Source organism: Peromyscus californicus, unplaced genomic scaffold, assembly GCF_007827085.1.
Source record: "Peromyscus californicus insignis strain IS unplaced genomic scaffold, ASM782708v3 Scaffold_22__1_contigs__length_63687245, whole genome shotgun sequence".
NCBI classification, from domain to species: domain Eukaryota; kingdom Metazoa; phylum Chordata; class Mammalia; order Rodentia; family Cricetidae; genus Peromyscus; species Peromyscus californicus.
Genome location: NW_026294525.1, coordinates 37,396,106 through 37,422,020, shown reverse-complemented (window position 1 = coordinate 37,422,020; position 25,915 = coordinate 37,396,106). Strand labels below are relative to the sequence as shown.

Sequence of the window (25,915 nt, the reverse complement as noted above, 5' to 3'; positions counted from 1 at the left end):
AATACTCAGGATTATGAAATCAAAAGGTCACATCTGGAATGGCACTAATAATTTCTCCTGCTTCTGAGGGGACCATGCCTATGCTAATGTGATGCATTGAGGTTTCATTTGATTGCTTCTAATAATGGAGGAAAACCTAATCTGTACTTCCCAGTTTTCTACTTAGGTGTTCTGTTTGTATATTTTAAGTAGCCCTTATAATAACAGATGAATCACTGTATTTCATATTTCACAGGCAAATATGGGAAGTCAGGTACATGCCTATAATCCCAATATTTGGAATTGGAGGCTGGAGATGACAACTTTGAGGCCCATTTGTCTTTCCTAACAATAATAACAACAGAAGAAAAAAAGGAGGAGGAGGAGAAAAGGAGGAGGAGGAGGAGAAAAAGAGGAGGAGGAGGAGGAAGAGGAAGAGGAAGAACACCAAACCCTTGTGGTCATCTGTTTTTGCAGCTGATTTTGCAGTATCCAACCTAGAGTTCAGTTAGAATAGGTATTCAACTAACACCTGTTAATACTGGGCGGTGGTGAGGTGGGTGGGCTTTATAACATGAGCTTGTCATGGCTTATACTGGGCTTTGTTGTTCCTCATTTACTGAGTTACAAATGATCCTGTGGTCCAGAGCTCTTGCAGGTGCCCAGTCATCTGCTAGGAAGGAAAGCTCTGCTGCCAGCATCTGGTTGGGGTACTGGAGCCATCCTAAGATGGCTTCCATTCAGCTTCTTTACTATGTTGGAGCTCAGTTGTTTCTCTATTCCTTGGTGATTGAGTTCTTTGTAGAGCTGTGGTCTGTTTTCTAAATGGCTGGCCAGAGTGAAAGCACCATGCCAGACTTCTTAATTACTCAAATTGTAAATTCTCATTTTCTAGCTATTAGTCATTAGTAATTCCTATTTATTTTTCCTTGTGGAATTTGTATATGCATTGGGGACCCTTCTCCATGTTTATTGTCCAAATGTATTTGTTTGTTTATTTATTTATAGATGACTCTCCTTATGTTTACAAGCCTGGTGACTGGAAGCCCAGGCTAACCTCAAGTTTCAATTCCTCTGTCTCTGAGGACTGAATGCTATGATTATAGACCTGAACTATCAAGTCTAGCCTATGGATAGTCTAGTCTAGTAATGGATGGGAAATTTTTAATGCTGGTACCAACAATTTTCAATCACTAACTGAAACACCACAAAGCCGTTTGAGAAAGAGTGACTCACTGTGCACCCGAGCCTTTTCTCTATCCCGCTCTGGTCCTGCGGTCCTGCAGCCACTTTTAAAATAATCACTCAGAGGCTTAATATTAATTACAAATTGTTTGGCCTATGGCTCAGGCTTATTGCTAGCTAGCTATTGCATCTTAAATTAACCCATTTCTATTAATCTATATTTTGCCAAATGTCTTGTGGCTTTACCTGTGTTCAGTTACATCTTTCTCCCCCAAACCCCCCACCCCCTTGGCTCGCAGCATCTCCTCTGACACCGCCTTTCTTCTCCCTGAATCTTTGCTTGGATTTCCCACCTGGCTATAGCCTGTCTTGCCATAGGCCAAAGCAGCTTCTTTATTAACCAATGGTAATAAAACATATTCACAGCTACACAATGCTTAAAAATTCTAGATGCTTCTAAAAACATAGCAACCCCTGCAATATCTGCAAAGATGCTAATTGGAAGCTGTGTGACTCTGTCGATCAAGATACCCCACAGCAACACACTTTTTCCTGCTTTGTTTATGAGCCTTCAGTAAGATCCCCTCATAATTAAAAAGGCACAAGGAGGCTTTAATATAAGAATTAAATAGCCTTGATTATTATTCATCATTATCATGACTCCCCTTTGCTCTTCTGGAATTGTTCATTTTCTTACTATTATCATTGCCTTTACCTTGGAACTCAAGGTAGACTTGGGTACGGGTGAGATGTTTTGAGCCCTGTCTCTCTTACTTAGCCATTATTCTTCCTACCATCTTAGTACCCTGTCTCATTTATTTCCTCCCTCCCTCCCTCTTTCCTCCCTTTCCTCCTTTCTCCCTTCCCTTCTTTCTTAAACGAGTCTCACAATTTAGCTCAGTGGGCCTAGAACTCAGTCTGCAGAGCAGGATGGCCAGCCTGTGCTTTGGAGTGCTGGGGAAGAGAGAATGTCACCCCCCGGCATTCTTATTCACTACTGTGAGTCCTTTCCACGAACAGTTCTTGTATTTTGTTGTCTTGTTCCGTTATAGATGATGTATTTTCTGATTCTGTTCTGTTTGGTTCTTTTCTCCTTTTGGCAGTGGACAGGGTAAATATGATGGTGGAACACGTCCCCTTGTGCCAAGAGGCTTAACGCTGTCGCCTAGTGAAACTTCACAACTTTCCAAAAAGAAAATGAGGTTATGGGATATGCTGACACACTGTGAATTGTGCAATTGTGTTAAGAAGCAGAAGCCCCAAACCAACCCAAAAAACAGAACACACTCAAACCCCAAATGAATAAGCACAATTATGTCTTTTTCAAACCTTTCAAAAAAATGGTGAAAAGGACAGCGACAGAAAAATACTGTAATCTGTAAGAGAACAAAAATTTGCCTTTAACTTGAGAAGTGTTTGAAAGGTAGACAAGACTGATTTGGGGAGCCATTGTCTTGTGTCCTGATGGAACTAAGGAAAGCTGTCAGAAAGGAGAGAGAGAAGATGATGGCCACAAAATGGAGAAGTTGCTGGCAGATAGTTACGGGACCCTTCAAGAAGACAATGAGAATTAATAAACCAATGAAAATTAATAGATAGATGGTCATAACTGGCTTTTTAAGGCTGATGAACAAGTGACAGAGGAAATGGAAACAATTGTTCATCAGGCCAAGTGGGAAGAAGTGGTAGTGTGGAGTCTGATTTTAAATGATTTTTCCAAATCTGGTCCTAAATTCTTCAAGCTATGCATGATAGAAAGAAAAGTTGCAGCATGATGATTTGGATATTGTATGGAAGCTCAATCTTGATTTATGGTTTTATTTAATTAATTGAGTAATTTAGCTGTGTTGGGGGATCGCACCCAGAGCCTTGTACATGCTTGGAAATCGTTGTAGCATGGAGTTATGGTCACTACTTTAATGCATGCACCTTTTATCTCCCCCAGTCACCGTTGTCACAGTTCAAGTCCTGAGGAGAAGGGAGGGATGGGCTCTGGTGAGGTTAGGAGAGAAGGAGTAAGGTCTTGTGTTCTCGTCTTCCGAGGCTTGGAGTAACGTGACTGAATTTCTCAGACTCAGATATTCCACCTGCAAAACTGAGGCAATGAAGCTGCACAATGCTTAAAAATTCTAGATGCTTCTAAAAACATAGCAACCCCTCCAATATCTGCAAAGATGCTAATTGGAAGCTGTGTGACTCTGTCGATCAATGGTAATGTATCTTAGAAACATCAGAGAGAAGTTTATGAACTTAAAGGGGAAAACCTTTAAGATGGTTGCCACGTAGATGACATTACTTGCCCACATTCTTGGGAGAACTGATTTTATAGTTGAAAGCTTTTTATTTGAAATGAATTCACAGTTCTTAAATACTTTCATGTGTGCCTCAGCCCAAACATTGCAAATTGATGGAGATTATTAGGTATAACTTTTGACAATAGAGGAAATTGAAAAGAGATTTTCTTATGAGTTTTACTTTGAGCTATTTCCTTAAGTTCCAAGGGTAAAATGTACACTTTACAATTTAAATGATAACGTAAAAACGTAGCTCCAAAACTCTGAAGATGGTGTCCCTTTAAGCTTTCTTTAAAAAAATGCTAAGAACCATTTTTATTGGGTTGTGCATTTTTGGTTTAGCTGGATTAATCTCGTAGTTGCCAAGGCAGATTGATTTGCTTATAAACTTGTTAAACCCAATCTGCACACAACCACATCACAGATAATACAGTGGGAAAAGACCACTCAAATTGTCAGTCTGCATCCACTCACCACCTCAGTCTTATTAATTAATGTCTGATTTAACTTCTTAGGCAATGCTCTCCACATTGCGTGTCTTACACGTTGTATGTTTAAGTGACATGCTGACGATCGTTAGCCATGTGTGCTGATGTGGTCAAAAAGACCTGATGTGAGACCAGAATTCCCATTTTAGTGACATACTAAGGCTGGGATGCTGTGAGTGAATCACTGTTGCTGCGTCAACATGGAGGCCCCCATGTGTGGGCTGCTGTGTTGGAGACAGCTATCCAGGTGCCAAGCATCTTTCCTCCACATTGGTGCCAGTAGTTCAGGAAGAAGAGTGTGCCACTCCCCGGTGACTAGCAGTTAAGAACGTTCCATGGATGCCTTCCACTTTATAAAAGCCTCTTAGTTTTAAAACGAATAAAGCTTCGTTTTGTTCCCCTTCATTTATCTAATGAGCTTGTTAGTGAGGCACATGGAATTATGACATTGGTGAGGTTGAAATTTCCTTTAGAGGGGGTACTTAGATTGCCTAGTAATGTTTGTGATGGTATTGCATGAAAATGTTATAGGTCTGTGATTGGGGAAGAGAGAGAGAGAGAGAAAGAGAGAGAGAGAGAGACAGAGATAGAGAGAGACAGAGAGGCAGAGACAGAGAGACAGAGACAGAGAGACAGAGACAGAGAGAGACAGAGAGGCAGAGACAGAGAGACAGAGACAGAGAGAGACAGAGAGACAGAGAGTCAGAGACAGAGAGAGACAGAGACAGAGAGAGACAGAGGCAGAGACAGAGAGACAGAGACAGAGAGAGACAGAGACAGAGATGACAGAGACAGAAAGAGACAGACTAAGAGAGACAGAGGAAGAGCAACAGAGAGATAGAGAAAGAGAGACACACAGAGAAAGACAGAGACACAGAAAGATAGACAGTGAGACAGAGACAGAGAGAGACAGAGAGAGACAGACACACAGGGACACATAAAGAGAGACAGACAGACAGAGAGACAGAGAAACACACACACACACACACACACACACACACACACACACACACACACACACGATGCTTACAGAACAGGAGAAATGATTTCTCTTCCAACAGGTGACAGCATTGAAGCTTTCATGTATTAGCTGCTAGAAGTTTATCCACCACAATGTACGCAGAAATACATTTTCTTGAGTTGGTCTTGGTTTTACTCGAGATTTGCTCTGCCTCAATTTGACCCACTTCAGTTTTAGGCCAGATGAAATATCTAGTGACTTCATCTCAAAGGTTGGCTGTCTTCTTCCGTGGCATCTGACAGCAAGAGTGAATGAAGGCCATCTACAATTCTGGCTGTCTTGCCCGGGCATGGCTCTGGTCTTGGCTGTTGGCCAAGTAGCATCTGGACTCTCCTGATCCCGTCCCGAGACTAACTTTCAAGTATGCTGCTAATTTCTATAACTCTGCCTGGAGGAGACAATGTAATTTCTTCCAGTCCAGAGGCTTCCATTATCATACTAGATTAAGTGGCCATCACACTCCAGAATGACCTCATCTTAATTTACATTTAATTACATCTGCAAAGACCCTATTTCACTATGAGGGCACATTCCCAGTCATCAAGGTTTAGAACTCCAACAGATCTTCTTGTGGGATGCAATTAACTCTGCAGAAGTGACTGCACATTGGGACCGGGGAGGGTATTTGTGAATTGCTTAAACAAATAGCAAGCTGGACTTCACTGATGTTGGAAAAACTTATTTTCCATACATTTGTTTTTCTTTCAATGGAGCTCCATTTTTGGAACTTGTGGTGGTCGGTTTTAACTCTTATCTTGACAGGTTCTAGAATCCTCTGAGAAGTGAGCCTCTGGATATGCTCATGGGAGGTTATTTTGATTACAATAACTGAGACATGAAGAGCCAGCTACAGTGGGTGGCATCATTCCCTGATGGGGACCTTGGACTGTGTGAAGTGGAGAAAGGGAATTGAGAAGCACCATGCCTTCATCCCAGTCAATTTCCTCACTGGGGATGGAATGCACACTCCTATCCATATTCCTGATGTCTTGACCTCCCCCACCATGATGGACTGTGCCTTGAACCGTGAGTTACAACAACCCCTTTCTCACTGGAGTGTTTTTGTTTTTGATCAGAGTGTTTTGTCACAGCAACAGTAAAAGAAACTAAGACAGAACTTATTCACCAAAAAGGGCTCAATCTGTGCAATGCACTAACAGTGACTACCTGGTAAATCCATTATTTTGGTTGTGAAAACATTTATTTGCTGTTTTGTAGTGAGCCTGAAAAAAATAAAAATGAGAATTGGTGACGACTGAGGAGATACTACTCTTGGGATTTATGTGTAACTGTGCCTTTAGTCATGAATGTTTCTCAAATACATACAAGTAGACATGTGTTTCCTGATGTTCGTCCACTAAGGCTAGGCTTCTTTCTCCCACCTCAGACATGTTTCAGGCTAGACTTGCTGACATCTAATCAGGAAGCTGAGATCCCCCCTGTGACTTGGATTTCTGGCTCCCTCTGGAAGAACTCCAGCTTTGCCCACTCCAAACATATTGTTCAGAAGTCTGTGATATAAGAAAAGGAGGTTTTGGATTTTTGTTTCTGTTTGGATCTGGGTCAGAGCCTCCCATTTATAGTGGAATGTGACCTGGATGGTTTTAGATGACTGATATGGACCTTCTCAAAGGCAGCCATGGTGTGGACTCAGGATAGGAGGCCTAGGGGCAGGTTATCACATTAAGGAAGGTTTTTCTTTATAGTGAACATTGATGCTGGACAGTGAGGCCACAGAAGTTCTCTTACACTGGAAACCTCAGCCCTCTCAGCTCCTCCAGAATCAGAATCAATGCTTGGGTGAGTTATGCTTTCTGGCTTCCTTCAGCATTTGACCCCGAGTCCAAAGGAATCTTGCAGAGAATTTCAAGCTAAAATCCAGCAGTCCAGCCCATTTATGAATGAATAGCATGTCATTGGTGAAAGTAAGGAAAATGTTTCCAATAGATAGGGCTTTAGGAACAAATGCTAGAAGTGAGGGTGATTTCTTGTTAGCTGTTCCCTACTAATTACTTAGGGCATTATGTAGGAATTGTCATCTTCCACCTTCAGAGACTTCTCACAAATGTATGAATCACTCTTGCCTTTTTATGAATGAACATTACTTACGATGGAGATTTCTGTCCCAACCGTTACATCTGTTCCTTTACCTTTTGATCTCCTGAGTAAACTTTACAATTTGTTTGAAGAAAATTCAGATTCTAAACACAGATTGCAAAAAATCACAAAGGTCAACCAACCAACCAACCAACCAACCAAACCATCCATGGAGACTGCACGTGACCAGTTGCAGTTCTTGAATCACTGTAACGTTGGTGCTAGTGATAACATCATGGGCGCATAGTGCATGCACAGCTGAGAAAGTGAAGCCATCTGTTAGTGGGACCTGCATGGGTAGTCTCATCACCGCAAGCCAGCTTTACCTGTTTCCATGACCTGAGTTATCTTTCTACAAGTTAGCATGGTCAGTGTCTGATCTATAGTAGAGAAAACTTTAAACCATATTCTTTTCGGCTTCCTTGAGGTTATGTTGTGTCAAAGCAGAGAATGAGCCATAGCTAGGGAATGGCCGGAACTGGATCAGCAGTACACAATGAGTTTTTGTAGATTCATTTCAAGGGATGATGCTTTCCCAGAAGGCCACTCTTCTGGGCACGGTTTGCCTGGAAAAGGTTCTTATGCTGAAACTCTGGCTTCAAAAAAACTTGCACTTCATGCTGCAATGACACATGGCCACCCGGCTGGGGGAGCACTTCTGAGTCTCTTGATATTTTTGCACTGGACAAGAAAACTGGAAGACCTTTGTTCTCTGCTGAACCTTGTTCTCTTGTCTCAGGGAGAGATGGTAGACTCAGTGGCTCTTGCTTCTCCTCCTGCTGATGATGGCAGCATTCCATGTTTGAGTGAGAAGGGAGGAATTAGACTTTTTTTTTTTTTTTTTTTTTTTTTTTTTTTTTTTTTTTTTTTGGTTTTTCGAGACAGGGTTTCTCTGTGTAGCTTTGCGCCTTTCCTGGGACTCACGTGGTAGCCCAGGCTGGCCTCGAACTCACAGAGATCCGCCTGGCTCTGCCTCCCGAGTGCTGGGATTAAAGGCGTGCGCCACCACCGCCCGGCTGGAATTAGACTTTTTAACCTAAGAGAATGAACGATGAAAACCCATGATAAATGAAGCACAGCCCCCCTTTCTGGTGTTTACTACTAAATTAGACAGATAATTTTTACACCTACTCACATGTCTCCTTAGCGTTCCGTCTTCCCAGGCTTTCTGTTCTCTGGTGTATGGTCCTTTTCCAGGAACCCTTCCATCCCATTAGCTTTTCCTTCCATGTTACTGCGTTTGCCTTTTATTCTAGAATCTGTGTTTAATTTTCCGGTTCTCTCCTTTTATTCTTATTTTCCTTTGGTCAGCCCAGGGTCTTTTATTTTCTGTGTATTGTTATTTCATTTCTCTCTCGGCACCCCTTTCATGGGTTATTGTACGGTTGGCTTATTTCTCTCTTCTTTTCAGTTTGTAAACCCTTTCACCATACATTCACCATCACAACAACAACAAAAACCCCACAAAAGTGGATTCTTATAATAACTCTACACTGTAAATCAATTTTTAGACTCTACGCTGCCAAATCCCATTATAACTTAGTTTCTTTCAAAACTTTCTATGGAAAATTAGATTTATTAATATTTTTTTTTCAGAACGAGAAATAGTCATTCTTTTCGCATGGCAGTGGTTGTCTGGTGACCTTGAGGTGAGAGTTCTTGTGTTGGGTTCTGATCACATTATGTTCCTTTGTCCACTGTGTTCTCTTAAGGAAGCCATGCTATCTACTTAATTATTAGTGTTCTCATTCCTTAAAGTCAGAAGGGGACTTTCTTGCAAGTCAAAAGTGTGTCCTCAACTAGCCACAGAAGTCAGGACTCCCTTCCCCTAGAACTCCTCTGACTCAAAACTGACTCTTTATTTAAGCAAGATTCTGAAGCGATTCGTATGTTCAAGGAAGTTGATAAAGCACAAATTAGATATTCTCCCAAAATTCTTCCAGTGCTGGTTTTGCTGATTAATGTAAACCTATTTTCAATAAGAGAACTGGAAAAAATAATTTGAAAAATGAAAAAAAAATTGTGAAAATGGCTTTGTAAGAGTCACAGTCGAATCACATGGAAAGCTCTGATGAGATGCCAATGCTTTGGGATGTCCTCTCAGCTCAACTGACTCTTACCTCTGGGATTTGGATGCTGTAGGGTGGTTTTCCCTGGCAGGCTGCCTCCCACTGCAGTAGCCATTGGCACATTTACCTCCTTCCCAGCTATCAGTGCAGCTTGCTCAGGGTTGTAATTCCTATGGGAAGAGGACCGCCAAGGTACTTAAAAACAACCTGCTTAAGTCCACTGGAGTTTGTTCTGGGGAGACAAAGGAGATAATCATTGAAAACTGCTGTAGGTACTTTTAGGTAACTAGGAAGGAGCAAAAAGACATGCTTACATCAAATCTGTTTTTCTTACGACTCACTCAGATATTTTCTAACAATGGGGGTGTTTGTGCTAATAGAGGGACTCGGGCCCAAGGTGAGTGAAGGTTGTGGCATGGAATTCCCACAGAACTGCAGGCTGGCGTGGATCTATCGGTGGAATGGTTTCGTTTGATTATAACTTGTTGCTAATGTTGACGGGTTACTGAACATTCAGGCGCCCTATTTTTGATTGTTTCATGTTGTTGAATTGCAGTTGATTTAAGAAAAATTGAAACCAACAGATTTCTTTTTCTTTTAGCTTGCAATTATAGTCTTTAATGTGAGAACTGGGGAAGGAATAGTCATAAAATAGTTTGTCACAAGAGTCGGGGGACTGACAATACTAAAGTGGAGATTTTTTTATGTTACAGTCTCTCAAATCAGGCCTTGAGAAACCCTGTCATCTGTTTATTGTTTTGAAGGTTCAAATGTCTTCCACTAGTACTCAGTGAGACCCTAAAGCAGATGATGGCATTCCTGGAGTGAGTGAATTGCTTGATCAAAATTCAGGAAAAAATATGGGTAAGTGGTTTTTGTTTAGTTAGCACCTTCTTTTCTCAGTTTTCAGGCTCCTAATTACTTCTCCTTCATTAAGTTTAGCTGAGGAGCCAAACCTCTGTCATTGTGTTGGGGGCAGGGGTGTTCCTAAGGTGTCACGTTGACAAAAAGAGACAGCCAGAGTGATGGCTTGCTGGTCTGTTCCTGAGTGTTACTCCAGGAGTTATGTGACAGAGCAACACTCATTTGGTAGGCCATCTGTCTTTCTCATCACTGGCAGAACCCCCAAGCAGACTCTTTTGTCAAAATCTGAAGAGAGTCTCTGGTAGTTCTGTGATTCTTCCCTCCCAGACTGCTGGGCACCACAGAAAACCTGACCATGCATGTCCTCTTCAATGGAATCCAGCTCTAGTCAAAAAGTGGGAAATATTTGACTACATTTCCTGCTTTCATCGTGGCTACCACCGTGGGACCCATTTATGAATAGAATCTGCAGTTCCTCCAGATACTAACTAGGCTATCACTCCCCATTTATTTGGGCAAAGAAATAACTAAGTTGACATCTTTTTGTCATTAACACACTCTTACTTTTATATTCCGTGATAGATTTCCTTCTCCTGAGTTTTCTTCATCTCTTTTTAAGGAGGAAGAAGTTAAAATCTAAAGGGCTATAGAGCTAAACAGAGAATTCTCAACAGAGGAAACTCAAATGGCTGAAAGACATTTAAGGAATTGCTCAACATCCCTAATCATCAGGGAAATGCAAATCAAAACAACTCTGAGATACCACCTTACGCCTGTCAGAATGGCTAAGATCAAAAACACTGAAGACACCTTATGCTGGAGAGGATGTGGAGCTAGGGGAACTCTCCTCCACTGCTGGTGGGAATGCAAGCTTGTACAACCACTTTGGAAATCAATATGGTGCTTTCTTAGAAAATTGGGAATCCATCTCCCCCAAGATCCAGCTATACCACTCTTGGGCATATACCCAAGGAATGCTCAACCACACCACAAGAGCACTTGTTCAACTATGTTCATATCAGCATTGTTTGTAATAGCCAGAACATGGAAACAACTTAGATGCCCTTCAACTGAAGAATGGATAAACAAAATGTGGTACATATACACAATGGAATACTACTCAGCAGAGAAAAACAATGACATCATGAGGTTTGCAGACAAATGGATGGATCTAGAAAAAATCATCCTGAGTGAGGTAACCCAGACTCAGAAAGACAAACACGGTATGTATTCACTCATAGGAGGATACTAGATGTGGAACAAGGATGACTGGACTGCTACTCACATCACCAGGGAGGCTACCTGGAAAACAGGACCCCAAGAAAGACACAGGGATCGCCCAATGACAGAGAAATGGAATGAGATCCAAATCAAAACTTGAATTGGAGTATAGCAGCTTGGCTCGTTTGCTTTATTTTGGGGGGGAACATTCAGAATATTTCTTGACTCATCTCTCATTTTTTAAGAAACGAACTTAAAACAAAATTTCTTTTATTAACGTTCTTATTTATTTTGTGTATTTTTGTTTGTGTGTGAGTACTCATGAGCTATGTAGAGGTCAGAGAATAAGCTGTAGGAATTCATTCTCTCCTTCTACTATGTGGGCCCTGGAGTTAAACTCTGATTGTCAGACCTGGTGGCAGGTGGCTGTACCCATTGAGCTATCTTAATAGTCCTGGGATAAAATAATCCTATAAACAAGATGTATCCATTTTTTAGGACTTTCTGAATAGGAAGTGTGTTTCCCAGGGTTCTGTTTCGATAGAGGCAGGATCCTGCTGATGGCTGTGCTGATGTGTTCTAGAAATAGGGCTTAAATGCGCAAAGCAAGCAAGCCCATCATTACTTCCCACTCCTTTAAGGTCTTTCACATGTTTCTAAATCTTTGAAACCAAAGTATGTTTTGTGAAGTTACAATTTGGCTGTTTTAAACAAAAGCCAATAACTCCATTTTTCTTTGACTCAATCTTTAGTTACAAAAATAAGATTGATTTTATAAATGTTATTTTTATGGGTCTGGAATCTTTTAGATTCTAAATTGGTAACACACACACACACACACACACACACACACACACACACACACACACCTGGTGTCTGAGTGAGTCTGTTTTTTCTGGGATACCAACAATGAGCTTGAACTAGTGAGCCAGTTCTCCAATCCAGAGGGACAATGGACACAAGTGACTTCCAGGGTTTCGTTTTTCCTAAGGGTGCTGCTAGGTTGTGGCATAAGTACTTTATGTAGAACATGCTCTAGCCTTCTGGAGGCCCCTGTACTCTGTAACACTGGAAAATTTAAAGAACAACAACAGGCTTGGTGTTCGTTCAACTGCGATTTCTCCTGAGATCATTTGGAATTCACAATGGCTGAATGAAAGCTTCAGTCACTATTCTGGTCACATGGCTTCCCCCTGGCTAATGGAACTTTTCCACTACTCCCAGGCTTAAGAGGGAAACAAGCAAGAATGGGCCCAACATTTGAGATGGGTGCCTTATTTTTTTTCCCCCTGCCTCTCAAATATTTGTCTTTTTCTGTACCTTTGGCATGAGAGTGGGTGAGACAATGATCAGGTCTCTGAGCCACACCATCAACGAACCAGAGACTGCTCAAATCAGAATCTTAACATGTGTGTTAACATGTGTTAGAAGGGGCCATGTTCCAGAGTCTGTCCTATGGGGAAGAAAAGCTAACCCACACTGCACCCCCTAATACTCCCCGGTGTCAGCAAGGGCAGCAATAGGAAGTTTCTTCTCTTCCACGAGGCCCAAATGTCCCATCTTTATTGCTCTTTCTTCTACAATCATTTGTAATGTGCAACAGGCACCTGAGAAGCCCAAGAATTTTGTTGGCTGCTGTTAGTAATCTACTATTTTTATTGTTATTATTTCCCAGTGATTTTGCTTTCCCAGAGAGCCCTGTAGTAGAGGGAGGCAGAAGTCTGTTTTGCTTCTGGAGATGGGAGAAGGGTCCAAGAACATGGCCAACCCCAAAGATGTCAGACCTCCGTAGATGAGAACTGAGATGCCCAGACATACCCTCAAAGACTGATTTTTAGGATGGGTGATTCTTAATCGTTTTATGTGTGAACGCATCACAGGACCATCACCTTCTATTACCTATAACAGGGACTTCTGATACCACCTTTTCTGGAAGGGCTCTGAGTGTGGAGATGGGGAAACTTGGAATGAATGAAAGTCATTCTCAGCCCTCAAATCTAGTTTGCTCACTGAATGTGAATGAGCTTCCCCCCCCGGGGGGGGGGAGGCTATAGTTAGTACTCTTAGAACAGTGTCACGACTTGTGTGCTTCCTATGCTTGTGCTGAAAATTGGTCTGTGACAGGTGCAAGTCAGGGAGAATGCGGAAGAAAGGCCTAAGGAAGAGCTATGGGGATGTCGGGGAGAGAGTAAATCAGTGTAGAAAAGGACTATCAAAACATGAACAAGCCTGGAAAGGGTGGCTGTATAGGAAGCAAATATGGAGGATGGGGGTATGTCAGAGTGCCCTGAGGACTCACTGTGCCTTCATGAACATTATGGGATAGCTAGCTACCTACAGGCATTTATTGAGCCTGATGATGGTTCTTGGCTTTGAGAAGCTAGTACTGCTCTTAGTAGGAGTTCTCCCACCCTTGTTAAGTTTAAGGAGTCTGTTCATAGCAAAAAATACAAATGAGAGAAATTCATGTGAAAAATAGATGGTTTGTTTTGGCAAACCTTCTTGAGGAGAGAGTAAGCATGCTGAAAAAAAAAAATACCGAGTAACATGGAACATTCTCTCCATTTCCACCTTTCTTTCAGATAAGAGGCATAAATTACGATTCTGGCTGTTGTTCACCCTCACATCGCTGCTGTCTGGCCTCCTTTCCCATTCTCTGAACATGAAAGGAATGAGGAGGTTATTGGGAGGTAGGAGGAGTTCTCCTGCTTTGGTTACCAAGGAATCTTGAATGTCATCCATCCTGCAAAGCAGCAGGCAGACCTACTATAAGGAGTCAATTGGTGAGTAGATCCAGAGGTAAGGAACATATGGAAAATCAGCTCCATGACCTGCTACTTTAAAGCAAATGGGCTATGAGAGGATTTTAAATCCCACTCTAAATCCGCAGCTACTGTTGGTAGCTATTTTCATGGAGACTTATGTAACTCGGCAGTTCCCAATATGTTAGGGCAACTATGGCCTCACATAGTGAACTGAAGAATGCTGCTGTCTGTCCTTTGTCTTCAGATGTCTGTTTTGGAACCTGGCAGAATTTCTAGTGGTGTATCTTGTCATCACTGTGTTACATCAGCAGAATATCTGGAAAAAAAATAAGAGTATAGATGTTAAAGGAACTAGGTGGGAGCTATTGCTTCTCTATAAAAAGAATAAGAAGACCTGGTCTGGGCTCCTTGCTACTGGGAGCTGGCTAGATTTGCAGCGTTCCGGGCCTTAAAGACTGGCCTCCGTAATTTGGAGCACTGATCTGGGAGACGTATTTTCCTCCCATGTGGTTTCGCTATCACTTACCCCAGTCACCTGTATCTGAGAGATGACCCTAAGAACAAATTTGAAGGAGGGCTGGGAGAAGAGATAGGGTGCAACATCTAGGTATTCCAATCTAAATGAGGATTTCAAATGCGAAGACTCGTAGTCATTGAAAACAACAGAACAGTGTCATCTTAGACACATCTATACTCTCTACTGGCTACGTATGATAAATCTCACAAGAGGCACCAGACGTTTTGGGGTGTGAAGTTTGAGTCTGTACTGTTTGACATCTGTTTGGCTGCTGTGACCTTCAATTTAGCAAAATGTGGAAATTTCATTACGGCGTTCAACCCATATAATGAGGAAAACTACGTCTGTCTCAGTCCCAGATCCCCAAAGCAATGCACTCCTTAACCACACTTTCCTATATAGCATGTTACACACAGAAACTAAACCAAGATATTGGTTCCCCGAATGCTAATATAAATTAAGTTTCCCATCTTGTAAAATAGAAACAATATTAAGACCCATTGGATATCATAGATCTCCTGAGCAGAATAAAAAGATGTCATTCAAGTTTGATGTAGCTAAAAGGACTTCTTCCTTGCCATACATCCAAGCTTGAATGGTCCTGCCCTTCAGGCCCAACCACATTTACTTGTGGTGATAGTAACTACTACACAGATTAGTGGTCTCTTACATGATGTGATATCAAAAGGATTCTTTTGTATGTGTGACGTTGAGGTGGCTGTCCCACGTCACTTCAAATAACCCACTTGTAATATTAACATATTGTCTTCAGCCAATAGAACACAAGTATCTAAAATTGTTTTATGTTGTCTACAATCCTACCGTTTCCAATCTTCAGCTCTGAGCCCTAATTGAACCCAAGTAATCCTGTCAAGAGAGACTGGTAAGATTCAGAAGTAGACTAGGGTGCCAAAGAATGAGGTTCTGCTGCCATTTCATCTGTTTGGGGATGAGAGTAGCCAACAGCCTCTATATCTCTACACACATGCCCCTTTGTTGCACAGAGGTTTACAAAGATTTGTGTGCATGTGAGGATTTTTTTTTCATTCCCAGGGATTTGGCTTCATTGAGAAGTCAGTTGTGGAGCCAAAATACCAGAGAGGCTATTTTTGTATAAGAATTAGTTCATCTTGGGATTGGGACTGTGGGGCGGGGGGGGGGGGGGGGGGGGGGGAGAGGGGAAAGCTAAAAAACATTCTCTGGATACCTGATTTAGCTGATTATTTAAATAAGCCTGAGAACTTGAGATATTCACTATTTAGACAATTAAAAGCCATAAAGCTCTATTAGATTGTGTTTTGCTCTGACGCTGGCCGAGAGGCTCAGTTCTCTGAATCTTTCCGTAACCTGAGGAGTGAACGGGACACAGAAGGAATTCTATGTCACCGAGCAGATGGTCCCATGGCTAAAGTACTTGCCGTGTAAACACGGGGACCTGAGTTCAAATCCCGAGCGCTCATGTACAAAAGCTGTGTGCAGTGCTCAGATGTAATCCCAATACTGGGAGGCAGAGACAAGAGAATCTCAGGGTCTGGATGCTCAGACAGTCAAGCTCATTCGGTAAGTTCCAGGTTCAGTGAGGGGCCCAGTTTCAGGAAATAGGGTAGAAAGAGACAGAAGATACCTGACATCATGCCCTGCACTCCACGTGGATGTGCTCACCCCTACCTCACCACATGTGCACACACCACACACCACACACGAGTGGAAGACATTCCATTAAAAACATGAACATCAATGGGTGTGTTTTATTCGAGTCAATACTTGGCAGCTGTCCTTATTGGTGTAGTTTACTCTGCAAATGATGAGAACTAAAGTCCACCTTGGTGACTTAAAACTTACTTTTCCAAGTGTCTATTGAAATGAAGTTTGGGAATGGATGGAATGCTCTCAAGATAATCTAACGACACATAACTCTGACAATGCTCCCTGTTCATCAGAAAAGCAGGCCCTGGGAGGCTGGAGAGATGGCTCAGAGGTTAAGAGCACACCTTATCTTGCAGAAGATCTGGCATCAGCACCGTGGTAACTACTTTAGGCAACTTACAACCACCTACACGATAACTCCAGCTCCATGGGGCTGTGACACCTCTGGCCTCATTCTACTCCGGCACTCATCTGCAACACCCCAACAACATGCACATAACTGAAGATAATCAAATAAATATTTATAAAAGAAAAGTCGCCTCCAGAACTGGGCCTGTAGTTCAGCAGCAGAGTACTTGCTTCACATATGCCAGGTCCTGGGTGCCACCCCTAGCATTGAACAAATAAAGTCTCTGTTACCTTTGTCCCTCCTTCTCAGAGTTGAACTGAGGAAACCCAAGTGCTCAGTTTTGCTTAGGAAATGACATGAAGCAGGTTTTTTTTTTTTTTTTTTTTTTGGTTTTTCAAGACAGGGTTTCTCTGTGTAGCTTTGTGCCTTTCCTGGAACTCACTTGGTAGCCCAGGCTGGCCTCGAACTCACAGAGATCCACCTGGCTCTGCCTCCCGAGTGCTGGGATTAAAGGCGTGCGCCACCACTGCCCGGCGACATGAAGCAGTTTTGGGTCTATGATATGTAATCACCAAAAGGCCAGCTTCTTCAGGAAGCAGGAACAAACAACTCTGTCCCCGTGAAAATAAAAACAACTGCTGCAAGATTTGATGTAAGTAAATACTATGGTGTGGGGAAGAAGTCTTATAAAGAATTCTGAGGTGGCGAGCTCTATGAAATACCAGGAGCCTTTGGTTAACTACAGGAGCCAAAATACAGCGCCACTCACTGTAATCAGCCCCATCACCGCTAAGGCTGATACATTCATTATTGAAGACAGAATCCAATGCAGCAGACATTAGACACGACTGTACAGTTCTTAGAAATAAATTACAACTCAGCTCTGGAAATAAAAAATTCATCCAATTGGCCACTTAAGGGCGATGGTGGGTTATCTTAAAAAAAGAACCCTACACTTTCATAACAATGTACAATTTAAAGAACTTTGAAAATCTTCTGTGACCTGTGGGTAAAAAGACATCTCAAGAATGCAGACAAGAGCCTTTTCTTCACGTGGGTCTCTCTTGTTTCCCTGTTAAAGTAAAAGGAATCTGAGGTTCGTGGAACCCTTGCGATGGTTTCATTGATGGATCACTTCAAGAAGAGTGTGGATGGTTTATTTTCACAAATCAGCTTTAGTTTCTTTTTATGAAATGAATGAACAAGAAGCCTGTTAAAGGGATTGTAAAAATCCTTCTTTTTAATTGTTTACTCTGTGAGGGTGACAGTACGTGCCAGCCTGATGTATGAGGAGCCCACACTTACTGCAGTCAACATCAATTATAGTGGGGGTACATGGCCATCCTTCAACCTCTGGACACCCATTGCTAATCTTTTAGTTTGAGTCTTCTCTCCAATGGGAAAAGTAGGATTTTCTTCATCTCTGACTGTTTTGCTTTTGTTTTTGAACTTACTTTTCTGGTGTCCTCGTCCCCACCCTTGTCTTCCTCCTCCTCCTCTTCTTTTCTCTGTGATTTATCCCTTAGTTACCTTTTAAGAAAGGTAACTAACATTTTAGTGTAGTAGTCTGTGCTTTTAGTGTGGAACCTCACCCTCAGTTTCACTTCCACTGGAAACTATATTGAGCTCTGTTTCAAATAATCTCAGAAATTTTCTTCACTGTTATTTTCAGTAGGCCAAGGCTCCAGAAATTGTGTGTTACGACCCTATTTAGGGTCCTGTGACTAAATATGGGGATCATAGAAATTTTGGTAACATTAAAAAGATTTCCTGACAGATAACAATCAAAACTTAATAAAAAAAAAGTAGAAAAATCAAGCACATAGTGACTCTGAGGTGTTTCTGACAGTACTTGCCTGTATTGCATCACGCGACTTCACTATGGTGATACATTTTTTTGCATCCCCATAAGCTTCTCCACCGATGCAGCAATCCAAATCAGACTGACTTAGAAAAAGCTCCAGTTGAATGGGTAAAGCATTCCTGGGTGATTCTCCAGTCTCCCAGAGAGGAGACCAGGACGAGAGACCCCAAAACCACGTGTCTGTTTTCTGGGATGCAGCTTAAATACCCTGTGGGAGTGGTCTTGAGCCTCTCTGGGGGAGGAGCTGTGTTTGACGGGCTTTGAAGGGGCGGGTTTGGGGAAAGAGATGGGGGAGGGGAGTTGAGGTGGATCTTCCACCAGAACGTATAGCCTGGGCTCTGAACACAACCCAGCACTTTGTACTGCACACACTACCAGGCCGTGTGGCACCAACACATGTATTCTTAAGCAATTTTGCTCGAGTTAAAGGTATTATATGTTTTGAATCACAGTATTTTTACTGTACCAGTTTTTCTGCTCTTATGGAAACCTAGTGGTTTAATTATGGAAAATAGTAATGTAATGTTTTTCTACTATCATCTCTCAGCATGTCTTTCAGATACACTTATTTGACCTTTGCATTATAGTGTGTTAGAGTGCTCGATTTAAAAACTGTTTAAGTTGTTGACTTGAATTAAAAAAATCAATTACATAGATTTTGGCATAACATTGGAACAGAATTTCCAACAACGGTCCTTGTAAACATACCTCTGCCATTTGTACTATGTATTTACTCTAAGATGTTTTCTTAACATTGATGATCATAAAATAAAAATATTGAAAAACTCTGAAAAACATGTCCCACAGTATCAAATATTCAGCCGAGATTTACTTTTTTATATAAAAATAATCAGCACACAGATTCACAGATTTTCTTTAATCTTTTGTAAATGGTAAAATTGTATGTATTCCAAATAATTGTTTTAAAATAAAATTATGATTTGTCATCATTAAATGTCTGATTTGTATACCTATTTTATATGTCTCTATATGTTGGTTCTTATATATTTTATATATCATACATGTGGGTAAAAATCAACCAGGTGAAAATGATTGTGAATGGGAATGATTTCAAAAGCCCTGTATTAGGGTAAAGGTGGGGGCCACCTAGGGTATGTGGTACTGTGAAGCGACCAGGAACAACTGACTTGTCCTCATACACATATTCAACAAGCTCTTTCTTTATCAGCTTCCTTACCCTTTGAGTTGTCCTTGAAATATTGATTCCTTTTAGGGCTCCACAGTAAAAAGTTGTTTTTCCTTGTACACATCTACCACCCTGCTGTGAGCTGCTGGAGCTGTCTTTTCTCAGCTAAGTGAGATGTACAATATTTTAATTTTCATAATTTTATTATGAAGTGTAAGTGTAAGGTTATCTACACTAGTTCCCAGACTCTATTCTCTTTGGCTATGTATATTCGTATGTTTTCAAATTTCATTACTGTTGTTTAAATGGAATTTGAAAGAGAAACTCACACCCCTGCTTTGCTTGAACATAAGCCCCCAGTATCATGTCAGCAGCAGGTGACAATGTGTCTCTGATTCTCTTTTTAGAACCACCTTTCACTTGACTCCTAACACCTTATATTTGCCTGGCCTCTTTCCCTTTGACTGGCTTTTCATTTCACAGTGTGATTTTTTTTTTTTTTGAGACAGGGTTTCTCTGTGTAGCTTTGTGTCTTTCCTGGAACTTTGTAGACCAGGCTGGCCTCGAACTCACAGAGATCCGCCTGCCTCTGCCTCCCTAGTGCTGGGATTAAAGGCGTGCGCCACCACTGCCCAGCTCACAGTATGATTTTTTAATCTTTCATTTCTTCCCAAACAAACTCTTTGTAATAAAAGATCAAATATGCCCACACTAGTTAGTAAGTTAACCCAAGCCCCAGAGTAGATGTCTTTAGATGGAAAATTGGAAGACTGAATGCAGATTTTATCCATTGCAAAGGGTAATGAATTATAAGACAGTTCATGGAAAACAAGTCCCTCAAAGCCACTCAAAACTCAAGCAATTAACAACTGAACAGTTTGTCTTTCATGAAGTATGGAATACAAACACTGTCAAATTTAAGTATAATTTTTCTTAATAATTAAGGGAGAAAACTGTATTAAATGAAAGATAATGAAATTATTATTTTATTGATTACTGATCTATGAAGTTATATTTTACAAATATTTTATTTGATCCTCTTGGGTGATCTGCCCAGACTACCTACTTTGAATACTCATTAAAATAAGAAAATACATGTGCCCGGAAAACATGAGGACCTGAGTTTAATCCCAAGATCCACATTTGGGAAAAGGCTGGACACAGGGACATTTGTTTACAATCTGCCTGCTGGGAAGATAAAGACAAATGGACACGTGTTGCTCCTTGAACAGCCAGATTCCCTTATCAGTGAGCTCCAGGACAGTTTGAGACCCTGTGTCAAAAGAAAAAAGGTGGACCGCTCCTAAGAAATGACATCAGAGCTTGATCTCTGGCCTCTGCGTTCAAACACATGAATACCCTCCCATAAACACACACACACACACACACACACACACACACACACACACACACACACACACACACACACACGTGTATCTTACAGCACTCAAACCAGAATTTATTCCAGATGGGTAACTATTACGGACAGTGAACCAATAACTTTTTCTTAAAGTCTAAGCCATACAGTATGTATGTCTTAAATTGGTTAATATAGAAATCCTCCTAAGTCTGGGTCAGAACTGTAGCTTATGGAAGTGAGGTTGATACATATGCTTTCAACACAATTGCAAAATTGCCAAGTGCCTGTCTATTTTTATTCAACATTCACATACTCATGCAGCAAGAGGAGCCTGAGACGGATCTGATGCTCCAGCCATTGGCCACACTGTTCCAGAGTTTAGGAGTCCTGGGACTTGCTTGTCTTAATCTGACAAAGTTCTGTCCCATTGTCTTTCCATGTAATAGGAACATGGCTTGCATGACAAAGCCCAGCTAATTACAAAACTTAATTTAATAGTGGAAAGCGCAAAGGGTATTCCCTGAACAGTAAAATCTTTTGTTTAGAAATTTTCAAACAAATTATATTTTACTTTATGTTTTATTATTTACGTAATAAGTATTTACAAGAATACAATTTTTTTAAACATTTGAGCTCCTTATTGTTCCATAAATAGGACACACATTTGGAAGGACAAGGTTTTCTTTCTCCTTTAAGGAATATTTTAATGATTACCTTGGCTGCGGACACATAACGCGTTTACTGCTTGGTGTTGTTGGAATCTTGTCCTGGGTTATTTGTCCAGTTCTTTCTGTAAGGTTAATAACAGAAATGACATTAATAAAAATAGGAGGGAAAGACTGGCTAGGCAGTTTAGGGTAAAAAGACCCCAAAGAAGAGTGACTGCATTTTTTTTTTTTTTTGACTTAACACCAGAAATGTCCAATGGGCCTGTAGTCAGCCTCCTCTTTGCACAAGACCAGAGATGCCAGAAGTGTTTGAGATGAAAACGTCTCTGGTTCCGTCACGGCTAGAGGATGGAGGTGCCAGAGGGAGTCTGGTTTTCCCTTATCTCAATTCCCCTAAAGTAGTAAAGTACCCTTTTCCAGGAAATCATCCTAAAGACAGGACTGAAAATGCAAGGCACCGTCAGACCTGTGATGGGAACTGGACTGGCCAGCTCATCTCCCCCTTCTTTTCTTTAGTCTGAAAGGCCTTAGTAACTCCAAGGGAGCGATGCTCAATGGTCCCCCACTTCCAGGGACCCCTCCCACTGCATAGGCACTCTGTCTTCTCTATTTCTCTTAAGCTCCCTAGAACAAAGTATTTCTTTCAAAAACCCACCTTGAACTCTCAAGACAAGAGCCGGAAAGCCACTGGCTTGGGTGGCTTTGGTGTCCACGGAGTTTCTGGGAATCTAGCCTCTGAAGCTCAACATGAGAGCTGAGGAAGTATTTACTGTTTTCAAAGATACCCCAAGGCTGCTCCTGTATCAATCTCGCTTGTAACTACTGCTTTTAATTAAGATTCAGTGTCTGGGTGAACTGTCCCTATTACTTAATAACAGAGCTGGTAGAAGTGTCTGCCTGAAATTTCTATCTTCCCTCTACTAACCGTGAACAATAATATTTGGAAGTACACATGATAACGATGAGCCCTATTCCTGCCTCAATTTGTAATGCCCTTAAATATACCCAAACTAATATTGTCCACCCAGACTCCATTAGGCTCCTTCCAGTAATGAAGACATGTCCAATTTAGGCATCTTAGGTTCCTTTAAGTTGTTGTTTTCACCTAAATGTAAATTCCTACTTATCAAGGAGTTTAATGGGTTGGATCAGGAGTAAGAAGAATTTGCTCGAAAAGGTCAGGAATGTAAATTGCCCCAGTGAACTCTGACCTACTAGAGAAGAGTACCATTGTTCAGATGAGGCTGTGATTGCGGCTGGCCCGTTAATGGGAGAGAGTGTCAGCCATGCTGGCTCTGGGGGGGGGGGGGGGGCAAGCAGGTGTTTCCCAAGCCTGGGGAGGATGTCAGCTTTCTGCCAGGTTGATGTGTTCTTAGACCTGACCTGTTTTCAGAATTGAGACCCTTGGAACAGCTTCCTGAGCCAGAGTTCACACTATCCTTCCTTTATTTCTTTTATGGATCCCTTTATTGTAATATCTTTTTGTCAACACTCAGGGATAAAGAATACGATCTGCTGAAAACATCGCAAGTCATGTCTTCGGACAGCCGTCCTTCGGCAGAGGACTTGGGGTAAGAAAACAAGTTTAAAAGCCAGCAGATGTAGACAGTTCTCCCTATCAGTGAATTTCCCGGTAGCCTTTTCTGCTGGAATTTGGACTCTCCCTACCTCTCAGAGTCCAGCACAGGATTGCTGGGCTTTATGTCATGGGGTTTGATTGGTGAAGACTCCAACGTTTTGTTTTTAGCATTTCCTTTCTGTCATCTTTGTTTGTGGGGTCTGTGGCTGCCTAAGCCTGCTCCACATCTTCCAGGTGTTAAGTTCTTTGACCAACTTGGGTGACAAAAAGAGAATACCTTCCCTTGGATGCAGAATCACGGCCTTCATCCTTGGTAAAGGGAGAAAGATGGCTTTGAAGATTCACTCTTCGTGGGATCAGGCTTTGGACTCGGTATTGAGGTGTTCTGAGCTGAAGAGAGCTTTGGCAAGGAAAAGAATAGAAACTGTCTTCAGCCCTCATATCACCTTAGTCATTTTTCACTTCCCATCTCATCACTGCGTATCTTGTTGGCTGTACCTTTTGAGATTGCATTTACATGTTCTACAATTAAAAAGCCAGTCTCTGGGTTGAGGATGTAACTTAATGGTAGAGTGCTGCTTAGCCTGTTTCAGGTCCTGGGTTCGACCCTCAGCAAGGAAAATAATAATTACAACAACAACAACAACGACAACAGAACCGCTTCACCTGGGACTGTTGTACCCCACATATAAAGAGCTTCACCTGCCCCTACAGAGTAGTGATACTTGTGACTCCAAGAAGCTGGAATAGCAAGAGAATTCACACACCCTTCCCCCTGGCTTCTACACTCTCACACCCACGCACTGCAGGCGTCTTGGACTGATTGATGACATTTCCTAATATAGCAGGGGTAAGATGACTTATTTTGAAAATAGAATTAAAACTTTCCCTTTTTAGGAGCAGGGATCGCTCTGGCAACACTGTCAAGCCTAAGCACATTAGTCCTTGTGGTCAAAACATTAACAGGGTATTTGTTAACAAGATGTTCAGGTCATGATAAGGCCAAGAAGAACTGTAGAACTTTTTATGAGCCGAGTCTTTCCAAAAAGCGCTCCAAGTGGAAGGAACCAAGAGTAAAACTTTCTCCTATAAACAGAGTCTGCGGATGAGCTAGGGTGGAACTGTCCGGAGCAGGCAGAGGTGTTTGGGGTATTATTGTACTGACCAAAATAATCCACCCCATAAAAAGCAGGAAACAACTGGTCAAGTCACAACATGCCTGGTTCTCAGAAGACTTGGAGTGAAGGGTCTAAGGTTGGGTTACTAATTAGCCTTGTTAGGCAGCTTTGGAGGGTGGGGAGCCCTTGAAGGCGTTCCTAGGAAGTGTTAAGTGCTTGTGGACTTTATGGCTGTCCTCATAACAATGGGACCAGACAAGGAACTAAAAGGGGGGGGGGTGCTGTTGTCTGCGGGGCACCCGCCCTGGGAGTTCATTTTTATGAAACCTTCCCTGACAGTAAACCCTGCTTGTTTTTGAACCATGCCACCCCCTCAGCATCTTGAACAACAGTGCAAGGGTAGTAGGAGTGCTTTGAGGTGTTTGGTCCTTTTAGGACACGAGGGACACTGGAGAGGAAGGGAGAACTAATACCACTCATCTTGGATGGAGGTGCTTAGCACAGTCCCTGGCTTTGACTGTGTGCTGCTTGACTAACGATAAAGACTCTGGGTTTCTGTTTTGTCGTCTGTCCAGTGATGGAACTGGAGGAGATGTTATTTTGATATTGAAAATCATCAATTATACTGTATGTTAATTGATGTCCTAAAATCTAGTATGTTGCTTTATCGTTGCCCATGAGCTAAGCCAAACAGAAAACAGTATCAGCGTCTTATGGAGGCATGCTGTGATACTCAGGGGTCAAGTGTTCTGAAGGACAGCTAACGCATTGTGGAAACCAGGGCAACAATCCAGGTCTTTTTAATTTGGGGTTCATTCTACACCTCTCAAATTTGAAGGCAAAGAGGGAATGCCATGTATTGTTTCCAGTTCCGCCTTTCTTAGTAAATTCTGCTGACTGACTGGCTAAATATTAGCTTTAAAAAGGATCATAGGCAACAAGGACAATAGTTGGAATTTCTGAGCTTCTGTCCAGTGTCAGGACGATTACCTGTCTTACTCCAGTTATTTGTTTTAGATGCTTGCGCCATTAATTTTAAAGACGCATAACTGGGAATTCAGAACGGCGAGTCATGCTACCAAAGACTGGAAGTGGAGTGTGGGTAGAGGATGCCTGCTGCAGGATGTTCCTTGTTTGACCTTTTTCTTTCTATTTATTTAGTTTGAGCCTTGGTCTTTCCTCTCCCTGTGTTGTACTCTTGAGGTTTCCTTCAGGTTACAGTTTAGGGCCTAGGCCTTAGACCCTTTGGGCTCTCTCAGATGATGGACAGCCGCTGAGTGTTATTGCAGGTCCAGTTGATGCCACAGGAGGGTTCCCTGGGTTCCCTGATAGGGGGCCCTGTGTCTGCCTTCATGGTAGCGCTGCTGTGAGGTGTGTGTCCCTAAGAAGAGGGACTGAGAAGGGCAGAAATAGAGCCAAAGCCTGCCTCACAAGGATTCGTCTATCCGAAAACATGAGGCAGGGATGACAGTCTGTTTGGCATCCAGCAGAAAGGAATGACAATCATTTCAGGGACAATTGACATTTGAGAGCTGGGTCCAGCACCCTGCTTTTGTGAGGCATTTACTCAAGGGAATGTCCTCTGACACCAGTACAGGGGATCATATTCTGGAAGATCAAGGTTTGATTTCTGCTGCTAGTCTGATAGAGTGGGAACTCAACATCCGAAGGTACTTCAAGAAA

General features: G+C 42.0%; 1 long non-coding RNA gene across 1 annotated transcript; it reads left to right on the top strand.

Moving 5' to 3' along the window:
- Positions 1-431: 431 nt before the first annotated feature.
- Positions 432-18,609, top strand: LOC128118544 (uncharacterized). Its single transcript, XR_008221253.1, has 8 exons — positions 432-5,993; positions 6,674-6,767; positions 8,661-8,713; positions 9,847-9,997; positions 10,617-11,220; positions 13,801-14,001; positions 16,441-16,861; positions 17,044-18,609. It is a non-coding gene; the product is annotated as an uncharacterized LOC128118544 (long non-coding RNA).
- The last annotated feature ends 7,306 nt before the right edge of the window (positions 18,610-25,915 follow it).